This window comes from Symphalangus syndactylus, chromosome 12 (assembly GCF_028878055.3).
Source record: "Symphalangus syndactylus isolate Jambi chromosome 12, NHGRI_mSymSyn1-v2.1_pri, whole genome shotgun sequence".
NCBI classification, from domain to species: domain Eukaryota; kingdom Metazoa; phylum Chordata; class Mammalia; order Primates; family Hylobatidae; genus Symphalangus; species Symphalangus syndactylus.
This window is the reverse complement of record NC_072441.2, coordinates 56,707,971-56,718,768: the sequence shown is the minus strand read 5'-3', so window position 1 is coordinate 56,718,768 and position 10,798 is coordinate 56,707,971. Positions and strand designations below refer to the sequence as shown.

At 32.6% G+C, this 10,798-nt stretch overlaps 1 long non-coding RNA gene across 1 annotated transcript; it reads left to right on the top strand.

Moving 5' to 3' along the window:
- The first annotated feature begins 344 nt into the window (after window positions 1–344).
- On the top strand, window positions 345–7,062 carry LOC134734641 (uncharacterized). The gene is made up of 3 exons (XR_010117764.1): window positions 345–467; window positions 6,437–6,624; window positions 6,890–7,062. It is a non-coding gene; the product is annotated as an uncharacterized lncRNA (long non-coding RNA).
- The last annotated feature ends 3,736 nt before the right edge of the window (window positions 7,063–10,798 follow it).

The window sequence follows — 10,798 nt, the reverse complement described above, 5'->3', positions numbered from 1 at the left end:
AGGTTGATGCCTCTGGTTCCACATAAGGGCTTTCTTTGAGTGGTTTGCCAGGAAGGTAGGTCTAAGAAGCTGGATCCTATCTCAAAAGACCTTAATCCCATGTCTCTTAGGACATTCTCTCATCAAGAAATTCTATTCCTATTATTGCAGATGCTAATTTGCTAGCGAGTCTGGTTACATTTTTTGGACACAGAATCTTTTGGTGTTTTTTGTTGCTGTGGTTGTTGTTTTGTTGCTTGATTCTCTTTTGATTTTTATTTATTTATTTACTTATTTTTCTCTTACGTTTATTTTTGCAGACTATGTGACCTGGACTTTACAGATATGGATTCCTGTTTGGCTCAGGGGTGGACCGTCATGCTCTTCTTATCTCAGAAGATTTCCCCATTCCAATAAAGTAGATTATTTGCTACTTTCTATTTTCCCTACACAAAATCAGCATGGATATCCAAAACTGATGCCGATAGGTAGCTGAGCAATTAATATTCTTTATCAGTAATCAAGATCTGAGTTTGTTTGATAATTAGGTACATATAAGTTATGGGGCTACCCTAATATTTAACAAAGCTTTAAAGATATGTTCAGTAAACAAAAAGCTAAATTAGAAAAAGAACAATGATGAATTGATTTAATACTTTTTTTTTTTGAGACGGAGTCTTGTATAATACTTCAACAATCCACAGTTGTACACAGATAGTTCTATGAAGCACCATAGAATAATTGGAATTTAAAGTGACTAAAATAACTAAATAGGTGCATATTGGATATTGCTTTTGAAAAGGAAAGTAAAAATTATGGTTTGACAAATATAATTTTGGAATGCAAGAATACAAGAATTTTAATTAAATAAGTATGTTTTGGGGTAAAATACTAAAGTACAAAAATGAATATTCTAAGGTACTTAATGCTTTGAGATACTTAAATTAGTGGTCCCGTAAAACAAGCAACTTAATCAACCAGAATCAATTTGAATAAACTTGCTTAAAACAAAAATTCATTTATACCATACAATACAAGAAACTATTTTTAATAATTTATAAATATAATATTAAGTATTATATATTTTATTTTTATCTAAAGTCTTTATTTTTTCATTCACACATAATTTTAGTAACATTCATTTATAGAAGCAAAATACATAATTAATTTACAATAGATTCAGGAAAGAAATACACAAAAATAACTCTAAGAAAAGATATGTAAGACTTCTATACCAAAAAACTTTGTAACATTTTTGAGATAAATTTAAAAACTCAACAAAATCAGAATTTAACATGCCAATAGCCTAGTTTTATGATAATGTAAATCCTACAAAAATTGATCTAAAGATTCAATAAGATACTCATCAAAATTCCACCAAGCTGTTTGTCAAAAATTGAGGTGATTCTAAAATGAATATTCAAATGCAAAGAAAATCTTACAGAACAAAATTTGAATTCTTATAGTTACAGATACAAGATTTATTACAATACTCCAAAAATTAAAATATCGTGGTTTATACAAATATACAAATAGAATAGAACAGAAAGGATAGAAACACACATACAACAGTATTTGATTTAAGATAAGAGTGGCAATGAAAAGCAATGTAGACATGTTGGGTTTTTATTCAAAAAGTGACCCTGAGTTAACTAAATGTATATACAGAATAAAATGAATCTTTATCTCTCCTATACACAAAATCATTTGTTGGTAGATTGTGAGAGAATATTTTAATATTTCAGTAAGCAAATATTTCTTCGATAAAAATACAAAAGCTCTAACATTAAAATGTATTTCAAACATTTTGACAAAATAGAATGATAAAGTTTTGTTAATCAACAGCTCTCCACAAGATATCAATTTTCTGCAGTATATATGATCAACAGAGAACTTGTATCCATTACCTAAAGAGCTACCCCCAAATAGAAACATACATATAATGAATCCAATTAAAATTAGGCAAATAAATGAACAAGCACTTTATAAATGAAGCTACCCAAAACGCAGATAAACATATGAGTGAACAACCAAATAAGTCATCAAGGAAATGCAAATAAAAATCACAATCATTAAAATGAAAAAGATTGAAAAGTCTAATGTTGCCAAAGATGTAGCATGTCCTGGACATCATACAGTACTCAGGATGTAAATCGTTACACCCACCATTTTGGAAACATTTTCCAATAAGATAGCATATGACTCAGCAATACATTCATAAGTATATACCCAAAATAAATTCTTACGTATATTCACAAAAAAACCAATAATGTGTTTCTCAAGTGTGGATGAAACATAAATTTGTGATTTCTGATATATAATCAATGTGAAAATATTGTCCATTAGAATTTACATATTAATTTATTTTGAAAAGTCACACTGAATTAGAAAAAAATATCTGTAAGTATAGCAAAGGTAGAAAGGGCTTCAGCTAGGCAACAAATGCCATTAAAGATCAGAAAGTGCATATTGGCAACTATAGTTCCCCCTTGCCTAATATTTTTCATTCCCACCTCTGAAGTGCTATTAAACAAGCCTAATCCTAGACCTTTAATAAGGATCACTGACCAGCAGGACAAATGCCAAGAAAACATGCTAATGGCTCTTTAAATACAAGTCTGTTTAAGGCACTATTTAACAGATTAGTCAAACTGATTTCTTGGCAGTTCCCACATTATTATGACCAAGACTGTGCCTCTGGAAACAGTCTGTGTTATAACCTTTCAGAGAAACACATCCTTTACCCAGGCCTCAAAGAATTCCCACAAAGATCCAAGGAATGTGAGCTCCCAACTAAAAAATAAATCACAAAACCTTCCACATGGAGAACTTGGTTTTGCAGAAATTGCTACTGCAGCCACTAGAAAGACAGACAGAGAGAGAGAGAGAGAGAGAGAGAGAGACTGTTCCATGGTCCAAAGTTAAGCCTAAATTGAGTGCTTCTGATTTGTGAAGCTTGGGTCACATGGCTATTCCCCAGCTAGGAAAGCCAGAATTTTTAGCTTTTCTAAAGGGAGATGATCTTTCACCCCTACCAAGATTTATAAGGTAAAGAATTACCAAACATTAAAACGGGAGCTCAGTTGACAGTCACCAAAATATTGTAATTGTCTGATAAAAATGTAATATTCCTTCTGAATCTCAATTCTACCCCTGGTTTATTGTTTTACCACATACAGAGTGCCTGAAAAGTCATTACCAGGCCTTATAATACAGGACTAATTTGACACTTGTCATAAAGATCTCAGAATGCTCTGGTACACTCCTGTTTTTTGTTTTCCTCCCTTTCTTCTTCCTTCCTTCCTCCAACCATCTCTTTTTTCCTTCCTTTCTTTCTTTTTGAATTATTCTCTTCTCCATCATTTTTACCCAAATAGTATAAGAATGATGTATAAAATATTGTATTGATTAGTAACTAAGCAGCCTTTAAAAATTTATTTGGTCTGACTCTTACATATTTAATGGACTACTGTGTAATTGATGATAATAAATTTGAAGAATATAAGCTAATCAAACTTAACACATACAAAACAAAAACAATCAGGGAAACACTTTTTTGTTGTTAACAGGAAATTGTCATATCTCATGACAAAAATTTGAAATTGTTTTAGATATTGATTTAAAACACCCAAGATGTGCCTATTCAGTTTGGCTCCAGCTAATATGCTGTGTCTGTATGAGTATGTTTGAAGTTTCAAAAACTATGAAGGGTGTGACTTAAAACTGTAATTTTGTGTCCACTGAAAGATTCCTTGTCAGTTGACCATTCATGCACCACCTTAAATTTAGTGTCATTTTGGTCTTGGGGATTTCCCGTGAAATTCAACATTATTTGGTTTATTTTGCTTGTTTTGTTATGTTTTAGTAAATAACTTGAGCATTCCCAGGCTTGATTTGAAATGTGAAATTGCCTGAGTTTGTGACATTGCTGAAGCGAGCTTTGGAACATTTATCTTTTACATTTTGTCTAATGCATAAAAATGTCAAAACCTCTCCTTTATAACTTGCTTTTTTATTGTTTCAAACCACCATGAACACCCATGATTTCTACATAATTTCGGTGTTAACACAAAAGTAAAAGGAATACAAAGTGCTTGAAAAATCAGAAGCCAGACATTCTACTACTCCAGGGCAAAATTTCACCTACACACCAATGTCCAGCTTTTATCTAATATTTCTAACCCCTTTTCTGCACCCATTTAGCTACTATAGGCAGTACCAATGGCATAATTTGACAACAGGCATTTATATTGAAGGCTTCAATAAGAAAAAAATATAATTATACTCAATGAACATGTGAATTCACTTCTACTGCCATTAACTATTTGGAAGTTCATTCAATTATGGTAAATTCAAACATATTCAACAACTGTCTTGTTTTTCTCAAAATTAAGCGATGGTTATCTATTTTAACTAGACTTTCATGAGATATTTGTTTAGATGACATGTTCAGTCTATTTTGTAATTTTGTTAATACCAGACTTGCCTGTATGGAATGCAAGATTAACAACATTCCTGAAAGCAGAGAAGAAAGTTCTGGTTCATATGTTACTGTTATAAAAGCATCAGATGTTACAAAGTTTCAGAACTTGCAATACAGCTAATCATTTACCACTTCCTCATTCAATAATTCATTCATTAATAGTTCTCATAATTGAGACCCACAAATACTTCTTTAGTCTAAGAAGACATTATATGATATCATCTGTAAAAATATGATTGCTGTTTCCTGATTATAACAGACCAATATTGTGGGACCTCCCATTTTTTTACAACCCTGGGAACAAAGTTAGTATTATTTTTATTCTGATGGAAGAAAACAAGGTTCATGAGTTTTCAAGGCTCATCTTTTAATCTTTCAAAATAGCTCTTACTTGGAAAAAAAAAATCAACAAGCAACAATTGAAAGGAGCATTGCATCAGGATGAAGAGACCATGGTGTTCTGCTGCTCCTTTGGCTAAGGATTATTTTCTGGTCCAGTTGGAGGCCCCAGAGAGTGAGCTATGGTAGACTCATTAAGAAGGATTATAGAAATCCAACTTGGAAAATGGGGTATAGCTTTACTGCCAGCTGGAGATGAAAGATATTTCTAGTTCTTACAGCAATCAAAGTTCAGAAACAGTGAAACAAACAAAAAATGTAGGACTGGTAAATTATTTTGCTCTGGAAACCAGTAGAGAAAATTTCCTTTCACTGGAGACGCTGCATTTTCTTGATAGTTTTGTAAATGGTTTTTCCCTAACAATTGTTAACATATCACTTTAGTCCAGGTTAAGCTTGATCCAGCTGAAGTCCATCCCTATTTCTACACCTTTGGCTTGTTTGTTAGTAAGGACTTCCATCACCAAAAAGACACATATTCGGCTTAAAGGCTGTCTTCTCCATAGTCTTACACAATCTACCCTGGGCTTTGTTTTTATGTTTATTATGAAGCTTATTTTTTTAAGCTTTCATGTATTGTATGCCAATATTTGCTTTCTTATTTGAATTGTTCGCCACAACATACCTCTCTAGTTTATAAAATCCTTGAATATGAATACAATATCCAATCTTCTTTTATAATCACATATTGCTTTTATATAGCAAACACCAGTAGAAGTTTATTTATTGAGTAAAGGTATATATGTATGCACGAATAAATGAATGAGTGAACCTATTTAGATGTCTAGTTTTTGTGCCAAGAGTGATTCAAAAACTCTACTTAAGGTGAATATTGATGTATCCACCCTGGTAGCATTTGATTACCACTTAAATGTATTTATTCATAACATGTTTAGTTTAACTCAAATTATTAACCAATGTGTGCCAGGAGAGTCACTATTTAATATTCTCATATAAATTACCAAAAAGGGTAAATTCAAATGCTGTCGTAAGATTTAATGAGTTGACCTAGGTAAAATACTTAGAAGAGTGGCTGACACACAGCAAGTACTAGACAAGAGCTTGTAAAATAAAACTGATTATGGAATGATCTCTGAATGATCACAGAAGAGGCAGTCTGTATAGATTCTGTATACATAATTAAAAATGATAAAAGAAAAACAGCATCTTACTTGACACATAGTAGATTTTCTATCATGCAAAAATAACAAATATTGTCAAATTTTAATTTATCTTCAATAAATCTACATTGAACTGAACTTTTTTTTAATAGTGTAAAAATTTCAAATCTAGACTGGAAGCTTCTCCATTGATCTGAAATTTGATTTCCTCATTGATTATAATAGTTGTTCAGTAAATGTTCAAAAGGAGTAACAATTAGGTCCTCCACTTAAATTCTTGTAAAAGATCACTTATCTTTTGACATCTGTTGAATTTCTAGCCAACTTTATACACCTCTTTGACCACTTCACCTTCTAAGCTTTCTCCTGTGCCAAAGCAGGTAATTCTTGGCTTTTAATAAGCTGCAAGATTTAATTGTTGTATTCCTTTATCATTTGTTATCCTTATTGCCAGACCCGGTGTTGATCCAGTAGAAGAGATAATCAAGCAGGATGCCTTTCCTTGAGCAGAGCTTCCGGGGCAATTTAAATCAAATGGGGCAGGAAAGGAATAAGAATAGGATGCCCACCAAGAACAGAATTGCATCTAAGGATGATTGCAAAGGATCAGTAAAAAAGAAGTGCTGCAATGTTCAAGGAAAGGTAATTACAGCCCACAGAAAAGAAACAAATAAGATGTAAACAGCAGGACAGATGAAGGAGGAACATTTGAGGAAATGTAAGACAGAAGGATGAAAAATAGTTTATTAGTTTGGTCATAACCAAACTGACTTTGCTAGAGTTGAAATAGGATGCTTTAACTACAATTAAATTCAACTAGGGTAGACTCTACTCAAACACATAGTGCTTTCAGGAAATAAAATACATTTATTAAAACAAAAAATATTATATAACCTCTATGTTGCAGATCTTGAATATATGTATACAAATGAATAAAAAGGAGGCTTCAGAGGCTTGCATTATAGAGAGGAAGTAACAAATCCAAAAAAAATTATACTAATGCAGGACACAATGAGAAGATACAGCAACGATAATTAAACATCTCCCGGAAGTTTGATCGATGAGGACTTGGGAAGAGACAGTCAGGATGATATCTAACTATCTTCTTCAGCTCAGTCTCAGCTAGGTCTCATAGCTACCTGGAAATGTTTATATTCGTCTCTAATTATATGCTTGCTGTATTCCCTATGGCAATTAATAAAAATGTTTCTCACTCATTCTAAGGCTTTTATTTTCTCCTCATTCCTTTATCTTTGTGGACTCTCTCCTCCCACAGTTCTGGGAGATGGAGATCTTCTAGCTTAGGCCCTCCAAATCTTCTTTTTAATTTGATGACAATATTTATCTTCATTCTTTCTCCTTTTAGCTCCCAGCTTCAGAAATGTTTGACATTCTCCATTTAATTCCAAGGTGAAAGTTTCTGCATGAGTCTTCTTCTTTTCTACATTAATTAGAACCTGGTTATAGCAATTACCTAATCTTTCTCTTATATCTTCAATGTTTCTTCCTTGACTACTTCCCCTGTACCATTGACTGTGCTCAGGTCATCTCAATCTGACAAACATTGTTAAATGTGATAAACTTTTAATCTGTCTTTCTTGAGCTGACTTTTGAGGAAAGTAATCCATATTCACTGCCTTTGTTTGTCCACTATCAACTCATTCAGCAAATGACTTGGTTTCTGGCATCTGCTTCTATCCATCTGATAGATCTATTCTCCAGAGGGTACCAATGATCTGCTAATTACCAATCCCGATATAGATACCTGTTCTCAGTGTCAGGCCTTTACCTCCAAGTTGTATTTAGTCCTGTGAACTAATTTATTTTGAGACTCACTTCATCTTGACTTGTACTCTCAAAGATTTCTTTTTTCCTATATATTTCTACTCAATATTTGTCTCTTTCACTGTCTTAGAAGACCTTCAAGGTAGCAGTAAGCTGTAACTAATTACATGGCTCAGTGTGCAACAGGGTTAGCCTGACTGTATTTATTTAATGTGGTAAATACTTTGTAGTGCTTAACATGCAGTAGGCCATGTCCCAAGTATTTGTATTTGTCTCTTTGATTCCATCCCAGATATTACTACCATCACTCAAATGACTTCACATAAACACAGAGTTTCTTGAGTATGTGTTAAAATGGTAGCTGTTCTTTTCCCGCTAAAAGGTCAAGATCATTAAATTCCTTTCTAATGCTCCAGAGAAAGAGACATACACTTGGGAGGTGTAAAAATGAGGCATGTTTAGGAATAACAGAAAAAAATAACATTTGCATTTTGCAGACACTGCAAATGGGAAGAAAGAGGAACCCTTCTGGTTTTTATATTTCCTACATCTCTATAAAAGTTAAAGCCTCTAAGATTACAGAATATGTAACTAAGTTCAATGAAGATTTATGTTTAAATATTTTGCAATTGCAGTCAAGAAAACTGAGAATTATATTTAACTGTTAAGCAATGTGTATACAGTTTATTCCATAGTGCATTTTATTCGTTTTATTTTTAGAGAAATATAAAATAAAGAATTCTTTTAGATAAGAGCATTAGAAGTTAAAGTTCTGGCATTCAATGTGTGTAGAATAGATAAGCAATACTAAATGCTGCTTTAATAAGTTTCTTCCTATTTGCATCTATTACACATTTATAGATCTATTAGGCAATACAGTGCACCATGTAACTATTACTAATTTCTGCTGACACTCTTCACAAATACAGGTGAGCATATTATTATTAAAATATATCTCTTGATAGTTTCATTCTCTATAACAAATGGCACTAATTTTTTTAAAAAACTTCTAATTATCTTATTATAATTTGATAGTATATTAATGAATTGAAAAAATACAGTAATGCACAGTATAACCTTGATTTAGTCCACAATAGGCTATATATATGAGGAGATCCCATAAGATTATAATACCTTTTCTACGTTTAGGTACAAACATAGGCAACTGTACCTTTTATACATTTAGATATATTTCAATATACAAATACCATTGTGTTACTGTTGCCTACGGTATTCAGTATAGTAACATGCTGCACAGGTTTGTAGTCTGGAAACAACAGGCTACGTACCTAGGTTTGTAGTAGGCTCTGCCACCCAGATTTGTGTAAGGGCACTCTTTTATGTTCACATAACAATGAAATCACCTAAAGCAATATTTCTCAGAACGTATCTTGTTGTTTGGGTAGCCATCACTGTAGCTGAATGTGGCCAAATATGTCTTAGAAATTGCCAAAGCATGAATGAGAAAAGCTCAACTTCAGTTCAACTAATACATACCAAATTAAGGAATAAATGTCGTAGGCTCAGATTAATATCTTTGAGAAGGAATGAAAGATTTTGTGGAGGGAGAATTCAGAAGAAAGAGAACTATGTAGTAAATGATGTGTAAGGACAATGGGGAAAGGGCAACTTGATGGTACTGCATCACAGCTGGAGCGTGACTGAGGTTAAACATCAGAGAAACATGCTCAGCAAGCTCACATGCTAAAAGACACTTGGTGACATTTTTATTTGGATCAACTAAGAAGAATTTCACTGTACTAGCTCCAGTATATGTCATGTTTTCTGTTGATGTTGTGGTTGTTTGTTTTCTTTTAGTTTGTTTGGTTGTTACGATGTGCCAACAGATTGGCCTCTTCTATGAGTGAATACTCCTAGTTTCTCTGATTAACATTGGTTACTACTTATATTAAAGATTATGCATGATTTTAAATAATTTTCAGCCTTTCAGTAAAGGCAGCTATTATACAAGCAATGTAGAATTTTCTATGATAATATAAACATTTATGAAGAGCAGGGCTTCCCTTGGGCCCATGAAGTACAAGAGAAACTCAAAAAATCACAGTCATTGTAGGTATATTCTCACTTATCTGGAGATACAGACTATAGTAGACACATTAGTTCCTTCCTTTCCCACCTTCAGACTCAGGAGGCCCTTGTCAACACCACCTTCCTGATAAAAATGATAGGGAGAAAGGTTGTTGACATTTCTTGGAAATCTCATAGGATTATCTTTGTGGGTTTTTTCATAACATGAAATGATTAGATGCTTTTCTCCCAAGTTTAGCTGACTGAGAATGATTTTTAAATAATCACTATAGTCAATGAAATATGACAACAATTGTAATATCGGTGGGTGAAAAGTGTGCTTAAAAATCATAGTTATAACATTTTGTTTGAATTTCTGAGCATACATCAATCTGTTTTATTCACGTTAAAATTTGTTTCATGTTAAAAAATTAAAAAATTCTTGCAGCTCTTATTATGAGAAATGCTAAGCAAATGTCACCTATTTTTGTATTTGTTTAATACTTAATAAATCTGTTTGTTTTGAATCTGTTACAGGGACAAATGAGCAAAATCTGCTTCTGTAAAACTTGCAATGGACACACACTGGCTTCTCAAGAGTTTGATCACTGAACTCAATACGTGTTATATTTGACAAAAGTGAATTGTTAATTATATGTATAATAAGTAAGATAATGAATGAAAAAACAATATTTTTAAAATAGCTGTTCAGAATTACAGCAGCAAATACTTTGTTGGGCACAGCTAATTAGGGATGATTATCTTTGATTTATTCTTCATAGGTTATATATATATAAAATATATATATATATATATAACTGTCTAGTCTTATCTAATCTTCAACGTTGATATTTTTTCCTTTGCTCTCACAGTCACAACTACCTGTGTCTTTTCTATACAAACCAGCCGCCTGTCTGTAAATGAGATTACATACTTCTAAAGTGGTTCTAACCATCTTTCCTAGACCAGTTCCCAGTCTTAATCCCTCCTGGTTAGCACTATC